Raw genomic sequence first — 15998 nt, 5'->3', positions numbered from 1 at the left:
GCCCAGGCAAGGGAGAGGCCTGGGAAGTGGGGTCACGTGCTGTCTCAGAGGGCTGGCCTCCTGCACTCTCCGTGCAGTTGGCATGTTTGTTCACTGCGGTTCTGCTTAGGCTGATGAGACTTCTTGGGTGTGGATTCTAATGTTACTGGAGACGCGCTCACAGCAAACTCCCTCACCCTCTGACTCTTACAGTCTCTCTGCTCTCTGTGCCACAGTGATCCCTGAACCGTAGGCATGAGAGTGCTTTGTACATGCCTTCACTGGAACTGGGCTCCAAAACCACATTTTACTTGGTTGTGGGTTTCTGTCATGGTCTCTCTGTTACCTTCAGGAGGGGTGAAGACTATACTTATCTATGAGTATACAGAGTAGGTGAAGGATTATGCTTGTTTAGGAAGCCAGTGGTTATAGATTCTCCCCCAGTAGTCAGCACAGGTTAGTTATCAGGCCAGCACCAGGCTTTATGATAGACCTGTGCTGAGCAGGTCTTAAGCCCAAAGAGACTTGTTGATGACTGCCAAGGTCTGTGTGCCACTACCGCACCCACGGGGCTACTGCACAGTCATTATCACTGATGTGCTTCATGAGTGTCCTATCTTGGTAAGACCTTTGGCTGTCTTCCTCCTTTGGAAGCCTGCATCATAAAAGCTAGTCCTCAGGGAGAGGGTGTTCAAAGTCAATCCCAGCCCAGGGGCCTCTGGAAATGCACAGTATTTCAGCAATGGTGCCTGGAAGATGATGGCCACCTAGTGTTCAGGATGGCAGAAACACAGGAGAGACTGCCTGCACCTCGACAAGTCTGGAGGAAAGTACTGGCTTTGTAAGATTTCCTATGGTCTCCCTCCACACAGTGTTCTCCCATGCCCCACCCCTCCCCTCCCCACACACTGAAAACAGCAAGAGACACTGCAGAGAAGCATCCCCAGGCTAAATAAGCAGCACAGGTGCTGGAAACATGCTTGCCCACCTCTGAATGTACCCGGAGCCACAGACTGTGCACTGTAAGTTGGTGAGGTATCTAATCTTGATTCTGGAATAACAAAGCCAGTCCTGAAGCCACAGTCATCTTGACTATCAATTTTTGGTTCACATCCTGAAGCAATGTGGGCTAAAAATAAAAAAATTTCTTGGAGAAGAAATTTTAGCTTCCTATGTGTCATTGTAGCTCGTGTGTGTGTGCAGGTGTGTTTGTGTGTGTGTGTGTGTGTGTGTGTGTTTGTGTGTAATGTGTCTATATGTGTGTATGTATGTGTGTATGTATGTTTGTATGGTGTGTATGTATGTGTGTATGTATGTTTGTATGGTGTGTATGTGTATATGTGATATGTTTGTATGTGTGTATATGTGTGAGTATGTATGTGTATATGTAAGTATGTGTGTTAATGTGTATGTGTGCATATTTGTATGTGTGTATATGTGTATGTGTGTATATTTGTGTGTCTGTGTGTTTATGTGTATATGTCTGAGTATGTATGTGTGTATGTGTGTATAAGTGTGTGTGGGGGACTGTGAAAGGCAGCCTGGTTCCTGGTTGAGCTAAGGCTAGAAACCAGAGAAACCCTGAAGGGAGAGGAAGGTGGTAGGCATTTTGCTTGACTCCTAGGCACCAGGCCCCTGTCACTAGCCCCACCCCTCCTAGATTTGTGACCATCAGTCACATAAGGGCAATGCCCTAAGGCCCTCCACAGGTAGAGGATATGACCTTTGGTCCTGTAGGCTCAAGACAGAGCTCCATTATAATGAGGTTTCTAAACCCCTGGAGGCTTAAACAATAGCCTTTCCTTCCCAGACACTCCTCCCTGCAAAAGGTATTTAATCTCAGGCCCACTCTGAGAAGTGGGGTACAGTTTTACACATCCACTTCCCACCATGACAATAAATGCCTTTAAACCATGGACTGCCTCTTTTCACCAGGATCCTCCGTGGAGAGCCATGGAGAAGGCTTTTGCCTATAGAGCCGCCATCTAGTCTCCTGTAGAAGGCCTCTCTGTGCTCCCAGCCACAGCTGTCACCAAGACAAGTCCAAGCCTCGAGCCCTCAAGCTAAGGACTATCCCCATGGGATCAGACAGAACCCTCCCTTCTTACCTCCCCCTCCTCCCTGTTTGGGGACAGATCCAGCCCTTGGGCCCCCTCTCTGTTCTCAGCTCTTCTGTGGCTCCGAGTGGTGCCTGGGTGTCTGAGAGCCTGAGGTCCTGGCCTCGACACAGGCCCAGGGACCCCCGAACCAGCTCCAGCTGCCCTGGGCCTCAGACTGTGCTTCTCCACCCCTGGAGGGATGTATTGAGACTTCCCTATGGCCCAATACTGTCCCAGTGACAGTATAGGATAAATGCAGTCACTACATCCTGGGTTCCTGCATCCTGCCTCCCAGAGGGGCTGTGCCTGACAAAACAGACTCAGACACCATAACCCTACATGTGTGTGTATGTGTATGTATGTTTGTATGATTATATCTGTAGGTGTGTATGTGTGTGTATGTATGTGTGAATGTATGTGTATATGTGTGTATGTGGTACATGTTTTTTTGTGTGTATATGTGTGAGAATTTACGTGTATATGTAGGTATGTGTGTATGTGTGTATGAGAGTATGTAAGTGTATGTATATGTGTGTGAGTGTATGTGTGTATGTTTGTACGTGTTTATATGTATGTGTATGAATGTGTATGTATATGTGTGCATGTGTATATGTGTGTATGTGTGTATATATATATATGTTGTTATGTATATATATGTGTATGTGTGTGCTTGTGTGAGTGTATGTGTGTGCTTGTGTGAGTGTATGTATGTGTGACACACACAAAGTAAGCTTTTCAAGTTCTTTAATTTTCATAATTCACCTTAATTCTAATTAATTTCCACAAGCAGATGATTCTAAGACTTCCTACTTCAAACAGTTTTCAACTACAACCAAACTTAAATCAAAAACAGTCAACAAAATGTCTGTGGTGATAGGAAAATTGTACTGAACTGGTCATAGTTCTAATATACTGATTGTCACATGGTGCCCCCAAATATATGTAATGTGGCTACAAGGTAAGCATTTGCCAAGTACAGAACAAAAATTCACATAATCGCATATGAAATTTCAGCGTCTCTTTAATTAAGACCTGCTCATCAAGGGTGTCTGTACCACATAAGAGAAGGAAAGTGACAGCCAGTTTACCCTGGCCTGGGCACTGCTGCTGGCATTATGGGTTTGAAGCATGGTCTTCCTTTGAGTCTCCACTACATCCCAAATTAACACAGGTGAGAAATGTTCCCTCAAAAGCACTCTGGCAAGAGCCTCTCTGAAGAGCATTGAGCTTCCCTTACTGTTTCTGAGCAACACCTTTGTGTTATGGTCACAATGCACCTCATGGGGCTGGAGGTATGTACGGTGCAGCGATTAAAAGCACATACTGTTCTTATCCCCAACACCTGCATGGGGACTTAGAACATCTACAACTCCAGTCCGGAGGATCCAGGGCCCTCTCTGGCCTCTATGGGCTCCAGACATGCGAGCAGTGCACCTACATACATGTAAGCAAAACACTCAGACACATAAAGCAAAAATGAAAAATGCACCTTTGTGCTCCAAGGGTCCCTCAGTGCACCTGTGTCCCCTCTGTTTTCTCCATGCTCATGGCTTACGCACAGCTCACCATTCTAGCTTGCATTGTATTTTCCGTTCATGACATTTCTCCTCTTTTCAAATGCTTTTCAAATGTGCTGAAATAGACTCTGCATGTGTTTGCGTCTTAACACACATTGATGCAAGAGAGCACACTAAGCTGGAGAGGCGTGTGTTAACACCGTAAGGAGATCTCACGTGTAAATGCACAGGCTGGACATGCCGGTGCTCAGGGGAAAAATAAAAAGATGTCCTACGAATCTTTCTGTCTTTCTAGAACTAAAACGAGTGACTACATTTCTAGTGTATTATCAATGCACAATCCACTAAAAGGTTTGCAATCTAATGATTTTGGTCTTTAATTTTTCTGTCTGTTGTAACCTTTTCGGCACTATCTGAGGAAGAGTTGTAAGAAGTTGATGAATTATCTGTATATCGAACTAGAGATGGCCGGACTAATTTTATATCACAGGATAAAGAAAAGTAATAAACTACCCAGCTCCCTTAAAATAACAGTGTTAACAGATTTCTTATGCTCTTCTGGTACCTTGGCTATTCAGTGAAACTTTTACCTGCCCAACACCAACTATGTTTCCCTCATACTTTTGGAAATCAAAAGTTGTACATTGCCAACCTGCCCCAAACAGGGACCCTTGACAAACTGCATGGTGTGGCCTACTTTGCATTTCACACTTTCAAATGAAGCTGCAGTGCCTTTCCCTGCCCTCTACTGCACTCTTCTGCATCCTGCTCGCCCACACTCACCACTGTCAGATCATGCAGGGGCCCAGGCAGCTGCTTGCACAGGACAAGTTGCAGCTCTGGCTTTCAGAAGGGTCTGGCTTCTGCTCTGCAGAGTGCTGGAGCCTCTGTGGTCAGAGAGGCGACCTGGGAACGCTGAAGAGGGGAGAGGAAGTAGCAGGCAGTAGGGCGGAACAAGGGGGTGGGGGTAGTTGGCCTCCCTTGGGTCTGGGGAGGGGCGCGCGCTGTGGGGATGACACCGTAGGGGGCGCCGTGGGAAAGGGGCGGGGCGGAGCGGGACGTGCTGGGAGTCTCCCTGGAGCGGGGTTGGTTGGAGTGATGGCCCTGGGGTGAGGGCTCACTTTGGAGTTCAGCCAGATCTGGAGACCTGGGCAGACATTATGACCTAAATCAAGCTCATATCAGTGCTGGACTCTGAGAAGCCAGCATCCAGGAAGAGGCAAAGCGATAAGTAACAGTTTTTGCGTGTGTTTCGTGTGTTTTGTTTCGTTTTGTTTTAACAAATGGGAGAAAAAAACCAGGAGATGAGTATATGCTTACTACAAAACAGGACAGACACCGGGTCTGGATGACAAAGGATATGTTTTGTTAAGCGCCCATGATGTTAATATGACTTATAGCTTCTTTTTATATCTGAAGAGACCAATGAAGAAATAATCCAGTGTTCACGAGAGGCTGAGACAGGAGGTTGGGAGTTTTGGTGCCAGGCCTAAACATAGAACTCTGTCTCAAGAGCAAGTAGAGGGCGTAGTGATTAAGCATGGACAGTCAACCTGGGTCAGACTGTGCCGTGTGTGCACCGTGTAGGACGCACCCTAGGCAGTGTTCAAGTCATCAAAGTAAAATTTCAGTACTCAAGATTCCAGTGTGGATTAGGAAGGGAAAAACATCCACCCACACCCACCCCTATTCTACAGTTTTATCTTCTATATGTGGCCACCTGACTAAAATCTCTTAATTATTTTACTTATTTTTATATGTATGGACATTACCGCCTGTGTGTATGCCTGTGCATGACTTCCACACCTGGTACCTGCAGAGGTCAGTGAAGGCTCCAGATTCCCTAGAACTACAGTTGCAGATGGTTGTGACCATCCATGTGGGTGCTGGGAATAGAACCCAGGTCCTCGGGAAGAACAGCCAGTGCTCTTTACCATGGAGCCATCTTTCCAGCCCTGACTGAGAGCTTTTAAAATCAATTACAAGCCTACATCTTCTGGTCTGGTAGGAAGACAGTACCATTAAGTGAATCCTCTCCCTTTCTTGGAATAACTGCTAGATGGCAGTGTGTCAAGAGGCATCCTCAGTTGTGACAGAGAGGTACTAAGGATCCGTGCTACGAGCTTGAAAATAAAAGCTACGAGATGGCTTCAGAACTGACATTCAGTCTTTAAAATTATCATTCTTCATTATTGTGACTGTGTGTGTGTGTGTGTGTGTGTGTGTGTGTGTGTGTGTGTGTACCTGTGTGATGTGGGTGTGTACACATGCTGTAACATGCCTCTTCTGGTCTTGTCTGTTTGTTGCTCTGTGTGCTTCCTGTGAGTGTCTTTCCTTAGTCTGGGGAAGTTTTCTTCCATGATCCTGTTGATGGTCTGGTCTAGGCCACTGACTTGGGGTTCTTCTCCCTCACCTGGGCCTGTAATTCCAAGGTTTGGTTTGTCTATGGTGTCCCTCACTTCCTGGGTGTTCCTTTCTGGTGTTATTTTTTCTCCATATTTCTTGAGTATTTGCTCTAGGTCACTGCTTTAACCTTGAGCCCTGATATTCTATGCATCAGGGTTTCCTGTGGGCTCAGGCTGAGTCACTGGACTTTCTATCTCCATCTCCATCTCAGCTTGAGTCCTCCTCAGTTTTTCTGTCTCCTCAGTGAGTTCTGTTCTCAAGCCCAGGGTCCTGTCTTCCTCATTTCCTTCAGCCTGGTTTGTGTTCTCTTGGGCATCCCTCAGGCACTTAGACTCTTTCTTCTCCGCTCACTGAGCAGTCTCTTTGTAACCTCTTTAAACCCCTGAACTCTTTAATGTGATTAGAGAGGCCCTTGTGGGGCTGGAGAGATGGCTCAGAAGTTAAGATCACTGGCTGCCCTTCCAGAGGTCCTGAGTTCAAATCCAAGCAACCACATGGTGGCTCACAACCATCTACAATGAGGTCTGACTCCCTCTTCTGGCCTGCAGGTGTACATACAGACGGGGCACTCACACATATAAAATACATGAACAAATAAGTCTCTTTTTCTTCTTTTTCAAAGAAGCGCTGTAAAAACATAGTAACTATCTCTAATAAGTGTGTTCTATTCTATGACTTTTCCAGAAGACAGTGGCTTTCCTTACTTCTGCACACCTAACAATATTTACTAAGAGAATACCAAAAAGAGTTCAACTGGAGTCACTATGTTAAATCCCGGAGGTTCCCAAAGCTGTGACTGCAGACATATGATCTCTGAGGGAAATCTTTTTGAGGTCATTTGACGGTTTAAGTTTAAACCCTGGGGATCCTACCTAAAGAATAAAACCACAGCCCCAGCTCTCTTATCTCTCATCGCTAATTGTGAACCTCATCTCTCGCCACAGCAAGACATCCTACTACAGTGACCCAGAGGTCAGAGGTCAGGCTGCCCGGTTTTTAGCACCAGTTTGGGGATCTTGAGTCTTAGAACTGATTTAGCTCACAGTAGAAGATATCCTTTCCTCCACAGTCTTCACTGGAGTCTTCCTGCTAAAACTCTATCCCAACCAGCACTCGCTTCAGACCTTTCCAAGGAAAGATTCCTCCCTTAGTGAACTGCTCTGATTGGCTGTCTCTTGTCAGTCCTGTCTTTACAGCATGCTCCCATTCCCTTTGATTAAAGCTTCACACCCTCTTTTTGTCTCTATTTATTTGGATGTTTGCCCACATGCATGTAAGTGCACCATGTGTGTGTGGTGCTCACTGAACCCAGAACAGGGAGTCACATCTCCTAGAACTTAGGTTAGAGAAAGCTGTGAGCCACCATATCGGTGCTGGGAATCAAACCCAGGCCCTCAGAAAGAGCAGCCAGTGGTCTTAACCACTGATTCATCTTCCAGACCAATCCGGGTAAGTTTTTATTCACAGACAGTTGTCAGGTTATAACGGACTCACATCCATTCTTGTAAACACACAATAAGCTGAAAATGATGGAAGTGGGAAGTTTACCTGACCTATGGGACATCTTCCTGGTTTTTCCCTTTTTTTAATTAAATTATTTCTTATATGCTGGGTATGGGTGTGCACACCTTTAATTCCGGCACACAGATTCTTTCTCTATAGCCTTAAAGGTAAATGGTGTGCCATAAATTTCATGATTGTACATGCCATCTCCATGATAAAAACTTTTTAGGAGTAAGAACAATCTTACTGGCCTTCATACTCTGTGAAAAATCCGTCCTTGGGACAGAAGCAAACCCGTGACACAGACAGTCCCTGGCTTGTGATGGTTGACACAGCCGTGTCCCAGAGATGATGTGGTAGCTGTGTATACTGTTTAGAAACTGTACTCCCACTTTGTAAAAGCTTGTGATTGTTGTTGTTCCTGTTGCTTGTTTGTATGTTTAAGCAAGACCTCTGTGTGGCCTAGAACCAGAGAGTTGCTCTATAGTCCAGGTTGCCCTCGAACTCACCGTCCTTACACCTTACTACCTTAGCTCCTCCCCCAAGCTTCTACCACCACACCAGGCTGCACTCTGAACTGTGAATTCTGATACTCGCTGTGTTGAACAGCTGCAGGAAGCTGTGGCCCCCAGCCAGTCACAAGATCACAAAGACAATCCAGTGACCCATTTCATCATGCTGCAAGCTGTTGCCTTCAGATGTCCCATGCTGGGGGTGTGTGCAATGCATGTGTAAACTGTCAATCTTTCCAACTTACAATGGGTTTATAAGGGTGGGTTTGATATCCTGATAGGTAGATCTGTGTATAGAAACACAGTCGGACTACACGCCCTTCCAGTGGATGGAAGTCTGTCGTGTGAAGACACGACTGGCAACATTCTGCAAAGTGGCAGAACTCAACATTAACTCACAAAAAAATCAGTAGCCTTCCCATACACAAATGACAAATGACCCGGGGAAGAAATCGGGGAAATTGTGCTGCACTTCTCATGAGAGCCTCAAGTAGACTGCAAACCTGTTTAAGAGAGGAACCTTCTCAGGGAAGTGGCTAAAGCAAAGCAGGAGAAGCCACCACTAGGGGTGCTATGCTCCTCTCTTACAGTAACTCCCTTCACTTGTGCCACATTTCCCAGAACTACAGTCTTTTTTAAATATTTCTCCCCAGTAATAACATCTCAAACAGAAAATATCTGTTGTGTATTTCATTAATGTTGGAAACCCAATAATTTAGAGATGCAAATCCAGAGCGAGCTTGATTGGACATTTAAAATGAATTATGTTTTCATTAGTTGTCAAATAATTAGAGAAAGATGACACCAGGACTTGCAAGAGGAATTATTTCTTGCCCAGAGTACCATGTTTGCAAGTAAAATTAAGCGTGTAAAATTAAGTGTATGGGCTGGCCCATCAGTGTTCTCCAAGTGTGCTTTGTGCAGTGAGAGCCACTTTGCCCAAAATAGCTCTCCCAGCCTGTTGTTCTAACCTGAAATCTGTCAGGGAAGTGGTTCATACCCTTTTCAGAGAGAGAGCTCCTATAAGCAGAGTTTCACAGTCCCTTGTCTGAAAATTCTTGAATTCTGAAGATAATAGATGATTGATAGATATAAGATAGATAACATCAAGATACTGTTTGAAATTCCAGGAATTACACCCATCAGTGTACACCAAAAAGCAGCAGAACAGGGTTGGGGATTTAGCTCAGTGATAGAGCGCTTGCCTAGCAAGTGCAAGGCCCAGGGTTCGATCCTCAGCTCACCCCCCCCCCCAAAATTGTAAAAAGCAGCAGAACAAATGTGCAAATTAATTTCTCAATAGCAAGGTTCTTCGCCTGAGCAGGACCATGAGCCACTGATGTAAATATATAGTTTAATCATGTCAGACAGTGCAAGTTCTGGGGTCTGCAAAAAGGAAGCATTGGTCTGCCTTACAAATTACAACACGAATTCCACTTCTGAGATGGAAACATCTTGCTTATTTTGTTGGCCCTCTCCTGAAAACTCAGGAACTCTCAGAAATCGGAATTCATTTACCTTTCTGTCCATAAGAAAGGCCACCCTTCCTGTCCTTCACTCATTACCAACACCTGATATGATTTGCGTGTAGAGTACCTACACATGGCTTCCGCTGAATGTATGCCAAAGCTAAAGACCTTTTAAATATCAGGAAGAGGTTGATTTCTCAAAAATATCACTTCCAAGTTTGACCTGACCAGCTCTGTTTGACTTGACTATCTATCGTTCTCTTATGTCCTACTAAGTACACAACATGCATTCTTGGTTCAGGTTCCTGACAAGTTTCGACATCATAAATGAACTACCACCCGGCACTATATAAAAGGATGTCTGGCATCGTGCAGTAATGAAAAAAGCCAAAATCCCATAACTCGTATTAGCTGAAACTTCACCACTCAATTTCAAGACAAAAGTAATTCACCACACACTCTCAGTACAGATGGACAGTTGCTGGATATTTGATCATGCTATGAACCCCAAGATTGTGCCCTTAGCATACAGATATGCCATTAGTACAGACCCTTAATCCTAAACAATGAAGGTAAATATAGTTTACAGAAGGAAGTGCATTCCTCACCTGTGTTTGTTTCTGATAAATAACTGGAAACTCCCTTTTCCTTCCACCTCCCTCGTACACAGAGAGCGTCAACCATGGAAGCCAACCAGGTTTTCTAAACTACAAAGGAAACTGAAACTACAAAATAAGTTGAGCCTACACAGTTAAGAGGATCCCCACAATGCTGTCAGATAGAAGGCTTGGATGTCACCAACAGGCTTTCACAGGAGTAGCCCATGGTTGCAGGAAGAAAAATTTGATATTTTTAAATAATTGTTTTAAGCATGGTTTATTTCTGTCTCTTTTGAAATAGAATGATATTTCCTTTGGTTTGAAAGCAGATACTGATGTGTTTTACAAAGCCAAGGATATGTTTTATAGAGCGTGCTATGGTGTGGTGGGACAAGGGAATAACAGCACACCCGTGCTGACTCATCCCTCCCCACCCTCCAAGTACCAGCCATAGGAGAGGGCTCGTATAGAATAGTTTATTTGGGGGCCTGGGAAGGAGAGTTGAGAGGGAGTAGAGGCAGGGAAAGTGAGGGGACAGAGAAGGACAAACACACACACACACACACACACACAGAGAGAGAGAGAGAGAGAGAGAGAGAGAGAGAGATCTTTGGTGTGTTCTTCAATCACTCCTCAATCTTGTCAGAAATCTACTAAATATAACATTAAATGTTTATGTTTACTATGATAGACACGCTTTTTGTTTGCTAGATCCATTCTAGAACAATAATTAAAATCAATCTGCAGGTGGAAATATTTTTAACAAAATAAAAAAATGAATTTATAAAATACCTGCGCTTCACCAGGAAGAAATAAGCTTCCCTACCGGACCTCATCAAAACCCTGCTATCTCCACACCTGCCTCCTCCACACCTGCCTCCTCCACACCTGCCTCCTTCACACCTGCCACTTCCACACCTGCCACTTCCACACCTGCCTCCTCCACACCTGCCTCCTCCACACCTGCCTCCACCACACCTGCCTCCTCCACACCTGCCACTTCCACACCTGCCACTTCCATACCTGCCTCCTCCACACCTGCCTCCTACACACCTGTCCATCTCAGTAGAACTTCCTCTTGCAGTGGACAGAAATCAGCACAGAGACCTACAACTGGCCAATGTGCAGACTTTGGAACACTCAGTCTTAAATGGGATATCTTTATCAAACCCCTCTCCTCAGGGTTCAGGGAGCTATGTGGAGAGGGGTGCAGAAAGATTGTGAGATCCAGAGGTGATGGAAGACATCAGGAAACCAAAGTCTATCAGATGCAAGACTCACACACATAAACTCACAGAGACTGTGGAAGCATGCGCAGGGCCTGCACAGGTGAATGTCAGAGGGGATCCCAGTGCTGAGGTGGGAAGTGAGCACAGGCTCCATGCCTAACCAAGATGGTATCTCCAATTGACAACCACTTGCAAAGAAAAGGAATCTGTTTTCTCCAAAGGATTCAGTGGTTAATAAACCACATTTATGGATAGTATCCATGCCCAGCATATGATGGCCCATGCAAAAGGTCAATGGTATTTGTGTAGATGTTTCGCTTCATGTTGCTTTGTTTGCTTGTTTGTTTTTGTTTTTATGGGGCTGGTGTGTGGGGTGTGTGTGTGTCTGTCTATCTGTCTTGTGTGTGTCTGTGTGTGTGTTTGGTGTGCTTGTGTGTCTATGTATTTCTGTGTCTGTGTGTGTTTCTTCTCTCTCTCTCTTTTTCATTCTGTTTTGTTTCTAAGGAATTCTGTGAGAACACAAGGGGACTAGCAAAGCACTCCCCCCTCACACACACACACGGGCAACTTCACCCCATATATAGAAGCCAGTTCCAAGCAGAATCTAGCATCCCTGCGATAGGCTCACCCTCCCCTTCCTGGGATGTTGCTCTCATAGGTTCACTAACACACTTGTCTCCCATGGACTCATTTCATCTACTGAGACCGAGTCAGTTCTAACTCGAACATGCAGTTTCCAAGTACATGCCTACCAAAAGAAGGGCAAGTCAAAGGCTCCCTCATTTTCTGATGTTGCTCCAGTGAGCTCAAAAGCAGACTCGGAGGCTGCTGGGCCTCCGTCTGAAGGCTACTGCAGCAGGAACCTGGCTCTCCTCATGAGTGTGGCCCTGGGCATGGGAACAGTTTTTTCGCCTGACACAGAGCTGGGAACAGCACTTTGTGGTAACCCCACTCCCAAATGGGAGACCCCAAAACTCAAAGGCCAGTGTGGGAATCTCACTGAAAGTCTGGAATGCCGTTTTTCTAAAGGCTCTGATTGCCACAATTGAGGGACCACAGGCTCTCACCCCCTTACACCCAGCTATATTCTCCCTTTACCTTATTCTCCCACTCTTGCCGACCATGAAAACACTCCCTAATGGGAATTTGGTGCCACCCTCTCATTGTTCATATCTCTTCTGGTATTTATGTTCTTCTTTATGCCCCTGTCCTGCTCTGAAAGTATGTCTGTCCAGAGATTTTATAAATCTTTTTAGAACCCTTTCTATCAAGAATTTTCAACGTGTCTTAAAATAAAAAGCTTCTGTTTTTGCCTTATTTCTATGTTCTCCTAATAGCTATTCTACATTAGAAGACAGGAAGACTATGTAAGAACATGGACGGTTGAAGATCACACAGCCACGCCGACTGGAAGCCCTGTGGGGCCATACACTATGGAGGTCGGGGAGACAGCAGACACTGAAGAGTCACACGGAGAGTTGTGAGACTTTGGGGAAGTTTTCAGCCAAATCCACGATCCATGCCAGGAGGCTTTTCTAGACTCTGATACATAGGTATGACAGCAGGAAATGCAGTGCCTACAAGCACTTTGGACACATGGTTCACATGCTGTTCCCCGCCGTTCAAGCCTGCGAACTGTGTTTAGACCCCCATGTGAAAGCCATGTGCTGTGGTGTGCATATGTAGTCTCAGTGCTAGTGTGGCAAGCTGGGTGACAGAGGCAGAAAAATACTGAGGAACAGAAGAGGTGCCCTGCCTCACACAGCATGGAGAACAAGGAACTCCACGACAGTGTGGTGCACGAGAGCATGCACTCACTCATGCAAACATGTATGCACACAGCATGCACACACACATAGAGACAGAATCAGAGAGAAAGAGACTGAGAGAGAAGAGAGACCTTTTAAAAACAAGAAATACTGCAAGAGTAAATACTTTAATTGCCTTTGTACGTTAGTTTTGTAGTTGGATACCTCTTAGATCCCTAAGAAATAATTGCTTTCCTACTTTGCTGACACGAAAAACAGCTGAGTTCCTAGAAATGCCTTGGTTAGAGACGAGCTCAGTTGTTTTCAGTTTCCATCAGTTATGTTCCAGGAAACGCCTTTCAGGGCTGTGCTTTTTCAGCGCTTTCTCTCTGACCGCACGGCAACCCTGCTAGGCTGAAGTGCATTCAGTTGGGAGGATGAATCATCATGGGTCAAACCCCCAAACTCATGACTTCATGACAAGCATACGTATGGCACTCTTAAAGTCTTTCTATACCTCAACTGCATGTAGACAGGCCTGCTGCATACACAAGCATGAACATTCAACACACACATGCACACACATGCACAGTCTTTACAGTGCACACACATGTGCACACAAATGCACCTGCATTACATGTGCACAGACACACAGGAAAGGTCAATCTGGGGTGACATAACAGGCCATCATCACAGGTCCCTGAACTTGGTTCCAAGCACAGGAAAAGGGCTAAGGTGCCTTGTTTCCTCAGACTTTCAAGTGCTGCAGTTTGCCCCCACCATCAGACACCTCCTCATGCTCACCTCAGAGCTTCCATGCTCCCTGCTCCTCACCCTAACTCCTCTCCCATGCTCCCAGCCCTTTACCTTCACTCCTCTCCCGTGCTCCCTGCTCCTCACCCCTTCTCCCTGCTCCTTACCCTTACTCCTCTCCTGTGCTCCCTGCTCCTCACCCTCACTCCTCTCCTGTGCTCCCTGCTTCTCACCCTCACTCCTCTTCCGGGCTCCCTGCTCCTCACCCTCACTCCTCACCCAGGCTCCTAGCTCTTTACCTCCACTCCTTTCTTGAATACCCTCCAATAGTCATACTCAATCTTCTCCCTCATGACCTCCAGACAGTGAAACCATCAGGGCTGAATACTCCCTGTTAGAGCCCCTAGAGCTGACCCAGCTCTCTCTCAGTGTTCACAGATGTCTCTTTATTCTTGTGTACATATCCCCTTCTTATTTGCCACTGAGTCCTGCCAGAAAATGCACAGAGATGTGACGAAACGGAAAAAACGGAGAATGGAACTGTACTGGCTGGTTTTGTGTGTCAAGTTTACATACACAAGCTGGAGTTATCACAGAGAAAGGAGCCTCCCTTGAGGAAATGCTTTCATAAGACCCAGCTGTAAGGCATTTTCTCAACTAGTGATCAAGGAGAAAGGGCCTAGCCCCCTGTGGGTAGTACCATCCCTGGGCTGGTGGTCCTGGGTTCTCTAAGAGAGCAAGATGAGCAAGCCAGGGGAAGCAAGCCAGTAACATCTCTCCATGGCCTCTGCAGTAGCTCCTGCTTCCTGCCCTTTGTGAGTTCCTGTCCTGACTTCCTTTGGTGATGAACAGCAATGTGGAAGTGTAAGTTGAATAAACCCTTTCCTCCCCAACTTGCTTCTTGGTCATGATGTTTGTGCAGGAATAGAGACCCTGACTAAAACAGGAACTTTCAAAGAACCCAGTAAAAAGTCAATTTGATTCCCTCTGATGAGAAGCATGTTCTGATATATTAAGACTTGGAATAAGTCAAGAATAAAAATGTGGCTTATTTGCAACAGCAAAGGTTTCCTTCTCTCAGGCTGTGTGAGCATCAGCAGCTGCTGCAGCGTGTCTGTGAGAGCCTCAGTCACTGGGCCGTCAGCTCACTGGAGTGATCAGCTGCCTTCTGCACAGCTGCTGAGTTGTCATGTGGGGCCAGAGTTGTCACCAGACCAGACACTAAGTACAATGTGTGCTGCCCATACACTCTTGACTGTATAGCATTCACTGGAGGGCACTCATCCCACCAGGGGCTGCAACATTAAAATGTAAAAACCCTACTTCACCCAACACCCCACCAGTACCTACGACCTCTAGAAGTGGAACTGTGTGTCCCCTTCCATCTAGCCTGAACCAACAGTGATATTTAATAACTTCTCTATCGAAATAACTTCTCTATCACAACCGGGCTACCGTTGATGGCATCCATCCAGATTGTCACCAGAGTCTTTGTGACCTTTGTAAGAAGACATATAAATATCAAGTCTCCAACTCAGGAAGATCCACGGCTCTGAGATTGAGTGTATTATAACAAATACTTACTGCAATGGAGTAAACGTTTGCCTTCTTGTAAAAATCAGTCCTTGGGCGCTTCTCCACAGGATGCGGGACCTTTCGTGAGATGTTTAAGTGGCAGGTGCAGAGGTCTTGTGGCTGGAATTGCTGTTCTTACAAAGTGTTCCCCCAGACAATTCACTGGCCCTCCCAAACTGTGAGGAAACACAGTAAGTCAGTGGTCATTAACCCAATTACATCTCACCGGATACCAGCATGCTGGCACTCTGGTGTTGAAACCCACGGGTCCAAAGGTAAGAGACAATTTTCTGTTGTTTTTACATTTATACTGTTTGTTTGTGGGACTTTTAATCCTAGCACAGAAAGACGTGAAACATGTATGGCTGTATTTATGCTGACCCTCAGAGCCTCCATGTTCACGTTTACACTGCATTCCACTTTTCCCTGGCCTCTAACAATAAACAGAAGATTATCACCTCTGTTGGTCCAAGCCAGCCTGGAGAGGAAACAGGGACACACGGTTATACCCCTAGCTAAGGAGTCACAGCTACTGTGGGCAAAGAGTCAGCTTTTTAATTCTTTGATGTTTGCAGCCCCTGGTGGGATAACCACCCTTCAGAGAATGCC

General features: G+C 45.7%; 1 protein-coding gene across 11 annotated transcripts in view; it reads right to left on the bottom strand.

The window, feature by feature from the left end:
* The window catches only part of Abcg3 (ATP-binding cassette, subfamily G (WHITE), member 3), an 85021-nt gene extending 69406 nt beyond the window's left edge, over positions 1–15615 (bottom strand). For 4 of the 11 annotated variants that reach the window (XR_015636767.1, XM_087584003.1, XM_087584006.1 and 1 more), the window contains exon 1: positions 4379–4530. The gene's annotated coding sequence lies outside the window, so the exon portion shown is untranslated. 11 annotated transcript variants of the gene reach the window in all.
* Between the last annotated feature and the right edge of the window lie 383 nt (positions 15616–15998).

The sequence above is a fragment of the Rattus norvegicus genome, chromosome 14 (assembly GCF_021556685.1).
Source record: "Rattus norvegicus strain SHRSP/BbbUtx chromosome 14, alternate assembly SHRSP_T2T, whole genome shotgun sequence".
Lineage (NCBI taxonomy): Eukaryota > Metazoa > Chordata > Mammalia > Rodentia > Muridae > Rattus > Rattus norvegicus.
The sequence above is the reverse complement of the archived record's forward strand: the minus strand, read 5'-3'. Positions and strand labels throughout refer to the sequence as shown.